This window comes from Mauremys mutica, chromosome 11, assembly GCF_020497125.1.
Source record: "Mauremys mutica isolate MM-2020 ecotype Southern chromosome 11, ASM2049712v1, whole genome shotgun sequence".
Classification (NCBI taxonomy): domain Eukaryota; kingdom Metazoa; phylum Chordata; order Testudines; family Geoemydidae; genus Mauremys; species Mauremys mutica.
Window position 1 is genome coordinate 2,751,132 of NC_059082.1, and position 13,375 is coordinate 2,764,506.

The window sequence follows — 13,375 nt, forward strand, 5'->3', positions numbered from 1 at the left end:
AAAGCAATGGAGTTTGGAAATGACCTGGATGGATGTGGTGAGAGGAGGAGTCAGAAATACCATGTGGGTAGCAGACCTGAGCAAGGTGGTCAGTGATTGCAAAGCTCTGGGAGGGAAGATAAGGAATTTGGTTTGAGCCATGTTCACTCTAAGACAGTGACAAAATATGCAAGAGGAGTTGTTGGAGGCAAATTGAGATGTGGGGTGGGGAGGAAGGGGACAGTTTAGGGGCACAGAGAGATTTGGGAGGGTAGTGATGATAGCTGAGGCTGTGTGAGCTGATGGGATCCTCTAGAGAGAGGTGGTAAGGGAGACGGGCCAAGGGCAGGGGAGCCTCACGGAGACCAGGAGAGGGGAAGCGGAGAAGGCCTCCCAATGACGCCGGAAGGGCAATCAGAGCGGTAGGAGGAGACGCAGGAGAGGGCAGCGTCTTGACAGTCTTTGAGGAGAAGATGATTGACTGTATCCAAGGCAGAGGGAGGCCGAGGAGGAAGACCGAAGAGCAGAGGCCTGAGGTTAGGCTGGGAACAGGTCACTTGAGGCCCAAGTAAGAGTGGTTTCAGTGGAGTGGACACGTTGGAAGCCAGACTGGAAGGGACCCAAAGCCGTGCTAGCCAGCTGCAGTGCAGCCTTGTGCTGCTGCCTCTGGTCCCCTTTGACAGGAAGAGAAAGGAGGTCTGAAGGTGGTTTCTCGAACAAGTCCTCTCCCTTATATGGAGGCAGAACCAGGCTGCAGCCCAGGCCAGCCAATTAGATCCTTTGTTTGTGAGCAGAGAGTCTTTGTGATCGGTCCTGGAGCAGGGCTTGCCTGTGAATCCTGCTCTCTGGAAACCAAATGTAACAGTGTCCTCTTGTAAGTACCCCAGTGTCTGGGGAACATGAGCGGAGTTTGACTTCAGATTCCCAAAGCAGCCTGTCCAGAGGCACTATGCCTCCTGAAGCTGAGTCACCATCTTCCCTGATGTCCTTTAACTTATTGCCAAGCTGACAGCTCTCCACCCTGAGCTGTCAATTGTGCGTGAGTGTGTGTGTGTTCCTCTAGAAGTGCTGATGGACATGTTGAGTAACAGTATCTGCTTGTTACAGGACATCTTGAGGCCGATTACTGAGGTCAGGACTGAACTGGAAAGACCACAAAGGGTTGCTGACTGGCATCCGTGGTCCAGATAAGATAAAAAACAACTGATGACAGCAGGGAAGTGAAACAGCCATCTCAGCATTTGGATTAGTGCCCAATGCAGAGGAAGGAAAAGATGGGGGAAGGGGTGGGGATGAGGCTGCCTGTGAGTTAGTTGTGTCCAGAGTTTCCATCTGAGCAGTGTGTTAAATATTTATGAATTGGTGGCATTTGTCAAATTTTTCTGAGCTACACGTTTTCACTGAGTGTGTGTGCGTGCGATGTGGTTAATCTGACTGGCCCATTACACTCGCCTGGCATCGCTTCAGCCACCCGGTGAGAAATAATTCCATTGTGATGGTGGCAAAACTTTGGCGGAACAAAGCTCGCGGCATGCAAGGTTAACAGCTCTGACGTGTCCGCAGTGCTGCGGGCTGTGCTGGACCGGGCAGTCGCATAGCTCAAGATTCACTTCAGCAGAGTATAAATCCACATCAAAGCGGGGGAAGGATAAAGGGGATGCCATAAAAGCAACCATTATCGTTCAGAAAATTCTGCTGAGGAGCAGCAGAGTAATTAAATGATAAGTACTTATTATTCAGCTGAAGCGCCGTTGTAAGTGGCTGAAGGACTCTGACGAGAAAGGGAGGACAGCACCCGGCCTTTCTGTTCAGAGTCTCTGCTGAGATGCAAGTCTGCTCCTGTTTACACTCAGCCCGACAGCAGGGTCACTCTGCAGGACTACGTAAAGGAGCTTGGCTTGTTTAGCCTAGCGAAGGGGAGGCTGAGGGGGTCCGATGGAGGGAGAAGAGCTGCTGAAGCTAAAGGACAATGTTGGCACAGGAACAAATGGGGATGAACTGGCCAGGAATAGACTGAGGCTGGAAATAAGCAGGAGATTTCTAACCATCAGGGGAGTGAGGTCTGGAGCAGCCACCCAGTCGGACGAGTGGGAGCGAACCACCGAACTGGGGTTCATATGGAGCTTGATCAGTCTGTGAAGAGGAGGAGACGATGGGGTTGCCTACAATAGCCGGGAACTGGACTCACTGACCTAGGAGGGCTTTTCCAGTCCTATGGATGCATCTCCATTAAAGCCAAAACAGAACCCGAAGGCCTCAGAGACTAGGCCAAATCTATGCCTGGAGCCCGCTTGCAGGGGTGCCCGAAGTGTGGTGTGTGCTGAGGTCATTCATTCCCGGGCCTGCCTGCAAAGCTTCTCCTGCCCCGACTGGGATCGTTTGCACAGCAGGTCTGCATGGGGAGAACTGCCAGATCAGAACCCAGGCCTGCCCTGTCACTGTTTTCACAGCGCGAACAGCTGCCCACCCCGGCCAAATAACTAAATCCGTAATCAAACGTGGCCTGAATTAAGGCTGCAGAATTTCCTTGGACTTTCAAATACAACAAAAGCAGCCCTCATCAGGGAAGATTGCCCCTGAAGTCACTATAATACGCCAACGTACCCATCGTCATGCCAGTCTAGAATATACTGTTGGGGTGTTTTTACAAAGGGGGAACTCAAGCGGGTTTTACCTCTGTGTGTGAGATCAGTACCCCAGTGCAAGCTAGTTAACATGCTCTGGGCTCACACGTTCTTCCTGGAAGTAAGCTAGAGTTAGGCTGACATGATAAACTCTAAGAGCTTTAAAAGAGTCGTTCCCGACTGTGAAACAAATAGCCAACCTACAAATCCTGTAAGCGCTTAATTGCATGGCTCTATTTATGTAACATTTAAAAGGCTCACGTAAGCCAGCAAAACTAAGGCGATCCAGAGTTAAGGCTGAATGCCCAGCCCCCATGCATGTGAATCTGCCTCGAGTTTTCTGTCTGGCATCACAACGTACAGGAAGGCTGGAGTGTTCAACTGGATTTTCCCTAGTTTTGTTTGAATTGCCCTGGTTTTTAAGTCACTTTTCATTTTGTTCAAGCATTTCCTGGGTTGGAATATTTTAAAAGTGGATGAAAAGTTTGAGTGGTTCTTCCTTCCTCCCCAGCTCAGTTTGGAAGGCTGGTCCCACCCCCTCCTCTTTTTACTATTCTGCCTCTGAGCAGGAAATATACTCCCCTTCCCTAAGGTTTCTTGAGTTTGGAGGAAGGAGCCTCCATTTGGTTTCGAAACAGCGAAACTCCACCCAAAAAGTTCTAAGAAGTCTGGTTAATTATTTTTGGTCTAAATGTTGTCATGTGTCCTTGGCACTTCCTCCTTGGGGTTGGCGGCAGAGCTGATGAATGTGCCATCAAAGAACCTGATCTTTTCTGTACAGGGCAAAACCAGGAAGAGTGAGGGATCATCTGGGAGCTGGCCTATTCATGAGATTTCCAATCTAACTGCATTTAGATAAGCATCTGAACGTCAGGATGACTAATCAAACCAAAGAGCCAAGTTCTTTGACACTCCCCAGTTGCTAGATGTTCCTCTTTCCTTATTATTTCTTTGAACATCCCAGGCTGCCAGCTTTATCCACAAATCTGAATAAAGGCAGAATGACTAGGGCTGGCTGAACTTCATTGAAGTTTGGAAAATGTCAATAAAGTTTTCATGGGGTTGGGAGAGCCATTGGATTTTTTCCACAAGGCTTTTTGCTGTTTTCTTTAGCTCAGTTATATAGAATGAGATGGCTTTTTTTAAATCTGAACTTTTGACAAGTTTTAAAATTAAAAATATTGGAAATTTCACCAAAAAAGTCTCTATTTTTGACTATTTAAGAGCCAGCACCAAAGTAATTTCTGGAAGTGACCGGCCATTATCTTTTTTTTTTACGAATTGAAGTTGGTTACGTTTTTACTAGGCATATTTTTTTAAATAACTGTATAATGAGTCAGCTGGCTTCTTGGTAGAACACAGCCCACTCCAAGGAAAGAGCTGATGAACTAGATGCTATTAATTCACTGCCAATAAACCACTCATGACTTTAGAAAATCTCTTGTTTTTTAGGCTTGTCAGAGCCAACTGGAATCATAGTTCTCCATTACTCCTAGTAGCAAATGCCAACCCCAATCTGAAAGCCTCAAACAATTGCCTCCCAGTGCTACCCATTGCCAATTAATAGTCTGTATAATTATACAATGTAAATAGGGAGAATACAAAAGACATGTTGATTTTGGATCTGGCTCTGATTTTGAAAGGCGGGGATTGACCTAGTCTCCTTGCAGAGTGTGGGAAGTCAACCCACTTGTTCCTGGGGAGGACGTGACAAGCTGTAGCAATTATTGAAATTGGGCCATGAGGAGCCGTGTCGAACAGATGAAAGCATTAGTTAGTGAGCTATCCTGCCAACTCCCTCACGCCAGCTTTCACTGGAGAAGAATTGAAGCATAACAAAACAAGGAATCTATGTTCCTATAAAAAGAAGTACTATCTTTTATTGGACCAACTTCTGTTGGTGAGAGAGACAAACTTTCGAGCTCTGTGGAAGCTCGTCTCTCTCACCTACAGAAGTTGGTCCAATAAAAGACATTACCTCACCTTGTCTCTCTAACATCCTGGGCCAATGCAGCTACAACACTACATGTCAAAAGAAGTATAATTCCTCCTACAGAAAACAAGTTCCTAAATGAGACTTATCTGTGGCTTCTTTCCTTCCTTGCAAATAACTTTATAAAAAAATTAATCCAGTTGTCCTGTTTAAAAGTAAATATGTCCCTGTATGCAAGGGCTCTTAACATGTGGACTGGGTGTTTGGTTTTGGAATTCATTTTATTGTTTTCCACCAGCTCCACCCAACTCTAAAGCTGGAGGGCCAGTTTACCTTGACATAGACAATGGAGAACCCAACATATGAAATTTAATTAATGAGGGCTGCAAAGTGTCATGCCGAGATGAATATCCCCTCTGTCTAGACCAGTGGTTCTCAGCCTATTTACCAGTGCAGCTCTCTGTGTTACGTGGGCCGCACCCACATAATATAAATACTATCTGTATGGCTGTGAGGATGTCACATGGGCCGCAGCTGTGTGCTGATTGGGCAACAAACAGACAATGGGTTGAGAACCACTGGTCTTTGAACAAACATGACACTTTACACCTAAAACCTTAGCAGTAATTAAAGAGCAAAAGGGAAAAGAAAATTACTCTAATGAGCCAAATAATAAAAAAGTCTCTGTATTCCACTGAAGTTTCTTGAACAACTGGCACTTGCCCATAAATGTACTTAAACAGAAAATCACCAGAAAAGTGCTATAATCTGACAGATTTTCCACAGGCTTAAATATTCATGAATTAAAAGAACTGGCAGAATTTTCTACATTATTAGATTTCATCATGGCTAGAGGAGCAGTTGTTACGTTGGCTGCTCTTCAGAAACTATTAATCTAGTCTGTCATCAGAGCAGCCATTTTTAATTAGCTATTTTTCTGACCGATCTGGTGCAGGAGTGAGACTGGAAAATTCAAATGTTGTTAAAGTTTTAAAGGTGCCCCTTTCCAGTTTTAATTGAGAGTCTGAAGCACAGGAATGATGAAATGACTATAGAAAAGAATGACTGACATGATTTTAATGGTTAATTTAAAAAAAAAAATCCAGTCCTGGAAAACTGTACTGCTCCTACCAGGAGAAGCAATTGAGAGAAATAAATTGTTCTTTAAACTGAAATTCACAACATTCCTTCCTGATGAAATCAAAATGAAATGTTTATAGTTGAATCTAATCCTGTGTATTTCAACGTAAGTAACAGGATAGGCTGCAACATGGCACAGCGTGCCTCCTATTGGAATTTATTGCGTTTGGTTTCACTTCGCCACAATGTCTTTTTTATAAATCTTTCTTTTAGAAGAAAATGAAAAGTTGAACCTAATGTTGTAGCCTGGCTTCTCCTGACAGGAGCCAGGAGATGGGAAGGCCAGGGGCGGCTCTAGGTTTTTGGCCGCCCCAAGCAGTCATGCCCGGGAGGCGCCCCCGAGCCGCGGGAGCAGCGGACCTCCCGTGGGCATGACTGCAGAGGGTCCGCTGGTCGCGCGGCTCGGCTGGACCTCCCGCAGCTGCGGGCGGTTCGCTGGTCCGGCGGCTCCGCTGGAGCTGCCGCAGTCATGCCTGCGGAAGGTCCACTGGAGCCGCCGGCCGAGCGTCCCCTCCGCAGTCATGCCTGCAGCAGGTCCGCTGCTCCCGGGGCTCCGGTGGACCTCCCGCAGGCATGACTGCGGCAGGTCCGCCGGCCCAGCCTGCCGCCCCCCCGGGAAAGGGCGCCCCAGGCGGGTGCTTGCCCCGCTGGGCTCTGGAGCCGGCCCTGGGGAAGGCACAACATCCCCGCTCTGCGCCCATGTACCCAAAATCACCAGCATAACCCCATAGCGTTAGATGCAGCCTATGGTGACAGAAGTGGTTTTTTCCATTGCCGTAGGAACACCACCGGCCCAAGTGACGGTAGCTAGATTGATGGAAGCATTCCTCCATCACCCTGGCTATGTCTACACCAGTGGTTGGGTTGGCTTTTGGGGGTGTGGATTTTTCACACTGGTGAGCACTTTAACTATGCTGACCCAAGTTTTAAGTGTAGACCAGGCCCGTGCAATGGAGAAATCTGTGAACTGTAGGCGGTTTTACAGAGCAGGTGGCCTGCAATACCTAGACACACCAGAGCTATGAACTCTGAACACAACCCTGATCCGTGCTCTATTTCTTTGTGTTTCTTTATTACGTAGCTCTCCTGGAAACATGAGGTATTTACTTGGCTTTGATTTCAAACTCTGTGTCCTTCAGTGAACAGACTTGGACCGTTCTTGTGGCCTGTTAGCTATCACATAAACTAGTATTGAGACAGCTAGGAGAGAACCTACTGTGCTCTAGATCGTAAATGCTGCTTCAGAAGCCCCGGTGGGGGCCTGTGCTGGGTAGGATCTTAGCTCACAAGTAGACCAAACCAATGGGACTTTGCCAAAGGCTGGGAGAATCTGGCCCTTGGGAAGGAAATGTTTTGTTTTCACTTCTAGGGGCACATCACCTAGTGGTGGGTGGAGTTCTGGCTTCTGTCCCTTGTTCTACCACTGACACTGACTTTGGGTTGGTTACTTAGGGCTAAATCTTGCTAGCCCACCACCTGCTCTAAGCCAAGCCCTGCCCATGGGGCTCTGTGCGGGCCTGAAGCGGAGAAGGAATTCCCCCAGCCGCCGCACCCTGAGCTGTACAGCCTGTCTCTGGCACAGCATCTCTGGGCTTGGCTGGGGCAGTGTACACAGGGTGGAGCATGAACTCTCGGTGTGGTGCATTGATCCAGCTCTGCAGGCTGGGACAGGGTGCGTTGGGCCAAGGCCCTGCCCTTACTCCAGCACCTGCCCTACAACATCTCTAGTCCCGCCGGTAGGCCCAGTGCTGGCATTCGCGGTGCAAAGGTTACACGTGTGCCTCGTCCCAGAGCAGAGGTTCCGTGGCTCCTTTCACCCTCCGCCCTACCCCCTTGCACAGCGTAACCCTGGAAGTGCAGGCAGTACAAAGGCAGCCGTGGAGGTTTGTGGGACACTCTGACGGCCTTGCCTGGGGGCTGTGTTTGGGCACTGGTCCCTCGCCCTCCCGTGAGAATTTCCTGGTCGCCGCCACATTTCCTAGAGTGTTTGTGGAAAAGGGACACGGGAGGAGTGTGGGTGCTCTGATTCCCAGGCCCTCCAACTAGCTGATCCGCCAGGTAACAAAATGTCACGTCCATAGGCCACCGGCCGTCCAGTAAATGATTCCCCATCACACAACTCAGACAAGGGAGTTCTGGTCTAGTGTGCAAACCGGCTGGGTCGGCTGAGGCCTCGGAGCTGCGGTAGCCTTCCCAGTCTGTGCTCTGCCCAGGAATTGCCAGTACAAAACACAAGGGCTTATGACAAAACAATTATTGTTTTAAAATTTTTTTGACTTTTTTGTTGGAACAAACTGAAAGCAAATTCCTGAAAATTGAAAAGGTTTTTTTTTTCCCCCCTTAAAACTTTCAGCTGAAAACTGAACATTTGGATTTGAAATGTCACCGCCTTGCTGCATTGGAGTTGTTGTTTGGGTGCCTCATGTCCCTGTTGTCCTCTGTGGGCCAAACTCCTCAGCAAAACTACAGAGAAAAATAGAACCGTTGGGCTGGAAGGGACTTCAGTAAGGAGCTAGTCCAGCCACCAGCGCAGAGGCAGGACCAAGTAAACCTAGACCATCCTGACAGGGGTTTGTCCAACCTGCTCTTCAAACCCGCCAGTGACGGGGATTCCACCACCTCCCTTGGCAGCCTGTTCCAGAGCTTAGCTACCCTTAGAACTAGAAAGCTTTTCCTAATATCCAACCTAAATCTCTCTTGCTGCCTGTTACTTCTTGTCCTACCTTCTGTGACATGGAGAACAATCGATCCCCCTCCTCTTTAGAACACATTTGCAGGTTGTTATCAGATTCCTCCTCAGTCGTCTTGTCTCGGTATTAAACGTGCCCAGTTTTGTTAACCTTTCCTCACAGGTCGGGTTTTCTAAGCCTCTCTCATTGTGGTTGTTCTCCTCTGGACTCTACAATGTATCCACATCCTTCCTAAAGTATGGTGCCCAGAACTGGACACAGGGCTGTTGCTGGGGCCTCGCCAGGGCAGTTACTCCCGTGTCTTACATACGACAGTCCTGTTAATCCAGCCCAGAAGAGTACTAGCCTTTCTCACAGCTGCATCTCAATGTTGACTCAGATTCAATTTGTGATCCACTATTACCCCCCAGATTCCTTTCTGCAGTTCTACCACCCAGCCAGTTATTTCTGAATTGAAGTTTTCCGCTGAAAATTTTCAATTTTTTATTTATTTTTTGTCACCCAAAAGTGGAAATTTTCTGCTGAAAAACACTCCATTTTCTGACCAGCTGTGCTATTCAGGGTGCTGCTGGGGCTTATAACATCCCTGCTGAGTGGCACAAGGAGCCTAGGAGGCATTGTGCCAGTCCCAGCACTGAACGAGGTGGACTGGCCTGGGGGGAGTGCGTACTGAAGTGTCAACAGCCAGAGCTTTGGGTGCGGCCATTCCTTCTCCCTCCGCTTTGAGCTGCCAGGTGGTAGCCTGGGGAATGCTGCTGTAGGCACATGCACTGGGATTGCGTCTGCTTCCCCGTGCAAGCATGCAAAAGGGCTCCTGGACGGGCACACATTCCCACCCCACCCCCCATCAGAGTCTGCCCCAATGTGCACTCAGCTTCTTTTAGCAGGTATAAACAAAGGGCTCGGCAGCAGGGATCTGAAGTCAATGGGAGTTTTGACGGAGTAAGGACTGCAGGGTTTGACCCGCAGGGAGGAAGACGGGATGCCTACTGAGAGCTGGCATGAAAGATTGACTGCAGTCATTGCCGCAGTTTGACGTTAGCACTGGAACCACATTCACCAGGCCTTGGGGCGATAGCAACATTATCTTTATTAAATCTCTCCATGAAACCAAGTTCCAGCCCACTCTTGGCTCTTAACATTTGCTCGATTTACAGCAGGCTATAAATTCAGAATTCATTAGCACCCAAATGTGTTGCAAGCGTCAGCATTCACCTCATGTAGATACCCAAATTTCGGATTTAAGGGGATGTTAATTACCAAAAAGCCCAGCTGGAATTTTCTTTTTAACAACTGGGGAAGCCAGCCAGCTACACAGTGGCTTATGAATTTCCAGCTACAGAGGCAGAATTGCCTACATAGGGGAGGAACAATCACTGATGTGCAGGAGAAATCCCTTCCCTTCCTGACGGAGGAGGAAGGGCTGGCTGCCCTTCTTGCTGAGGGCATTAACTCTAGCCGCATGGCATTAATTTGTATGAGGTTTCCCTGATGGGAGCAACGTTGGGAAGAACAGGCCTGTCTCCTGTGGCTCCACGAAGCCTGAACCCCACTGACCTCCCACAGAAAGCCTTCATGGGGCAGGGAGTAATGCTGCAGCGTGGGCACCTTCTCTTGCTGCACCTCTCCTGCCCTGACCCATAGGTTTGAGTTCCCCTGCCGCTGGCAGAGGTGAGGAGGGTGTTTGGTCCATAATTTCAGTCACAGGTTTGATAGCCTCGAGGGTGGGGTTAAATCAAAGGTGTCCACGTGGTCGCTCCAAACAGAACTGCCCGCTTGAAACCAAGCCCTACAGAGCTGTGTTATGTTCTCTGTGCTGAAGGTTGGAATAGGCTAATGCCTTGGAGGGATGTGGACACGAAGGGATATTGGAACATGCCCATTCCCTAGGAGAACTGAGCATCCACCTATATTTGCATCTCCTTGTGTACAAAATGTGTGTCGCGACTGGAGGAACACGAGACTTGTCAGAGCGGAGGCCCTGCGTCCTGTCTGACAATGGTCAGGTACAGCTGCTTTGCCGGACATTGCAAGAATTCCCATAATGGACGTGTATGGAATAACTGGACTCTGGGAGAAGCTTCTCTGTAATGCTAGGTAGTTAGAGGTTAGCTTATGCACTGAGGCATGAGGATTCAGACCCTCTATAAACCTTTGATCCTTTCTAATGTAACTGAAGGTCATTATCTATCTGTGTGGCTAATCCTTTTTGAACCCTACTAACCTCAGTGATACCTTGTTACAATGAGTTCCACAGCTTATGTTGTTTTTTTAAACACAGTGCAAAATGAGTTCCTTTTCTCAGTTTTAAATTTGTTGCCTTTCAGTTTCATTGGCTACTCTCTTGTTCTTATGAGTGAGAGGAAACAGGAGCACCTGGTTCACCTTCTCCATGCCGTTCCTTATTTATAGAGCTTTATTTTACGTATTTTAATACCAGCATCATGCTGATTTTGAAAAATTATACTATGCCCTTAAAAGATTTAATTTTTATTGCAATGAAAAGCAAGAGGTATAGATTGAACTCCGTCTTGGTGGAAAGAAATTGGCAGCCAAAACACCAATACTGCCGTGTATAACATTTCTAGCAGTTGCTGCTTCGTAAGTACTTCTGCTATAAGATACAAAACTTTGGAGAAAAAAAATGTATTTTCCTTGACTTCCCATTTGAAAGAATCCGGAATGAGGCTGGCCCGGTACCAAAGGGTGTCTGTAATACAGAGTGCTGTGAAAGAAATACACAAACTGCTAACCATTTGTCATTTGCTTTTAGAGGATAGACTCCAGGGGAAAAAATTACCAGACATATTCTTTATCCCTGTACTAAACAGCTGTATATCTCTTGCCATGTTGTACCCACCTGTAGTGAGACCGCTGTGCTGAATCTGAAGAGAGAAATAAGCTGTCTGGCACAATGACAGCTAGCAGCTCCAGCTTTTCCTAAAGCAGCTCTGGATTCAAGAATATGCTATGTAAATCGCACCCGGACTTTTCAGGCCAGAAGGACTGTTGCATCTGTTTTCTTCTCCTGCTTGCTGTATCCACAATAGCTCTACCAGGAAAACACATTGTTACACTCTATCTGGAGAGCTGCAGCATTTGTTTGGTCATCTGGAAAAGGAAACCTCTGGAAATCCAAAGTTCTAGCTAGAGTTTACTGCTCTCTGATTAGAGTTTAGTGCTCTCTTTGATCCAGTGTGAAATAACAAACTTTTCAGTTTTCACCAGTGACTTCCAAGTTCCACAGCAAAAATGGTGAAAATTCTACCCCGTGGCATACCTTACAGTGTGAGAGTTTGGGGAGGAGAGAAAAAATTTGATATCTCATGCAAGCACAAAATCTTCCATGTGTGTTGAGCACAAAAGCCCCATATGCCTGCACGGAGGGGCATTTGCACACCCAAATGTCGTTCTAGCAAATGCAGATGGTTGGGGATGTAATTTCACAAGTGATTGGCTGGCCGTGTCTCAGTGGTGTGCCATGTCCTATGAAAATGTACCTAGAATGTACGCAGTGCCCACAAATGCCTAAGTGCTAATTTCTCTCTTTCTGCCCCATCAATCTCCCTTTGAAGCCAATGGAAAGAATCCCATTGACTTCAGTGAACGTTGGCTCAGGCTGTAGAGGTGGGCGTCTAGGATACAGGCATTTCAGCAGTCCGCAGGAGTTGTGTTTCTCCAGCTCCAGCAGAGATACCAAGCCCATGGCACGTTGAGTGTTAATTTCACACTACACCTCACCCAGCTTCACTGCTAATGTGTAATGCTACAGATATAATACCCCAAATGAGAAGATAATAGGATACAATTTCGGAAACTCAAACCTTTCTAACATGATTGATTAATACCCAGGATGGTATATGACATAAGCTGAAAGGATGCACTTTAAATCAAAGTTACTACTTTAATGCCTGTGCCACTGCTGTCATTTCTATTAAACACCAGGCAAGGATTTGACAGCCCTACAAAAAAGAGGGAGTCTGGACTGGTTCACAGCTATCTTTCTATATGCTGCTTTTTAAACTTGCCCTCGTAACCCAGGCTGGCATGGGGTATGCACATCTGTCTGTAATGGGGGCTCTACCAGTGGGTAACAGCCTATTACGGTACTACTACTAGCTAGTGGAGTTATTCCTGTGGCTGAAGTGACAGCAGTCTCTGCTGAAGGTCGTGAGTTCATGGGTGGCAGTGTTAACTTTCACCCACAACATGTGTTAAATCAACAACCTAATGGTTTTAAATCTGGTGTGATTGAAAGTGACGACTGCAGAAAAATTCCACCTCTCCACAATTTTTCAACTGAGTAGATGTTTCACGACTTTCAGGTCTGGAATTTTAAAGACCAGGCTTGATGTTTGCACCTGTTGTTATTTGTGATCACATTTCAGATCACTTAAAGGGATCCCTCCCCAGTGAGCAGGGCTAGATCAGTTGGTCACTTCACTCTTCCCATTGCACAGATACAGAAGTAGGGCCAGTGGTTAGAGCAAGGGGCTAGGAGTTGGAAGACCTGGGTATGTCTTCACTTCACAGCAAACCTAGGTGATTGGCACCCGGCTTAGCCTAGCCTGGGTGTGAGTGTTGTCATAGCAATGCCCTAGCCACTGCCCTGTGTCCTCACGCTTCCTGCCTTCGCCCTCGTGAGTCTGGGGGCCTGTCTCATGGTTCATTTGGATTCTTTCCCAGTTTCAATTGTGGGACAGCTTGTCTGTCCTGTAGAGGGAATTGTGGGAAGGCATTGGAGGACTGTTAGCCTTTGAGTTACTTTTGCCTGCATCCTCATTGCAGAGTGGGTGGTTTCCAGCTGGCATGAAAGCAGAACCTGGGCTCTCACCCACACCCCAGCTGGGCTGCTAGCCCAGGGGTAAAGCACCTTCCAACCCAGGTCAGAGATTTTTCTGTATGGATGGCAGGGGGGTCGGGCTAAAACCCAGATAAGAGTCTGGGTTAATTGTGCAGTGAAGACAGACCCTTACTGTGTAGCCTTGGGCAGCTCACTTAATGTCTTT

General features: G+C 47.6%; 1 long non-coding RNA gene across 2 annotated transcripts in view; it reads left to right on the forward strand.

Moving 5' to 3' along the window:
- Positions 1 to 13,375, forward strand: part of LOC123344385 — a 133,110-nt gene that overhangs the window by 47,557 nt on the left and 72,178 nt on the right. The window contains exon 3 of one of the 2 annotated variants that reach the window (XR_006572534.1): positions 11,233 to 11,355. The exons of the other annotated variant lie outside the window; for it this stretch is intronic. This is a non-coding gene — a long non-coding RNA (uncharacterized LOC123344385). Of the gene's footprint in view, positions 1 to 11,232; positions 11,356 to 13,375 lie in introns of those variants that run through there. 2 annotated transcript variants of the gene reach the window in all.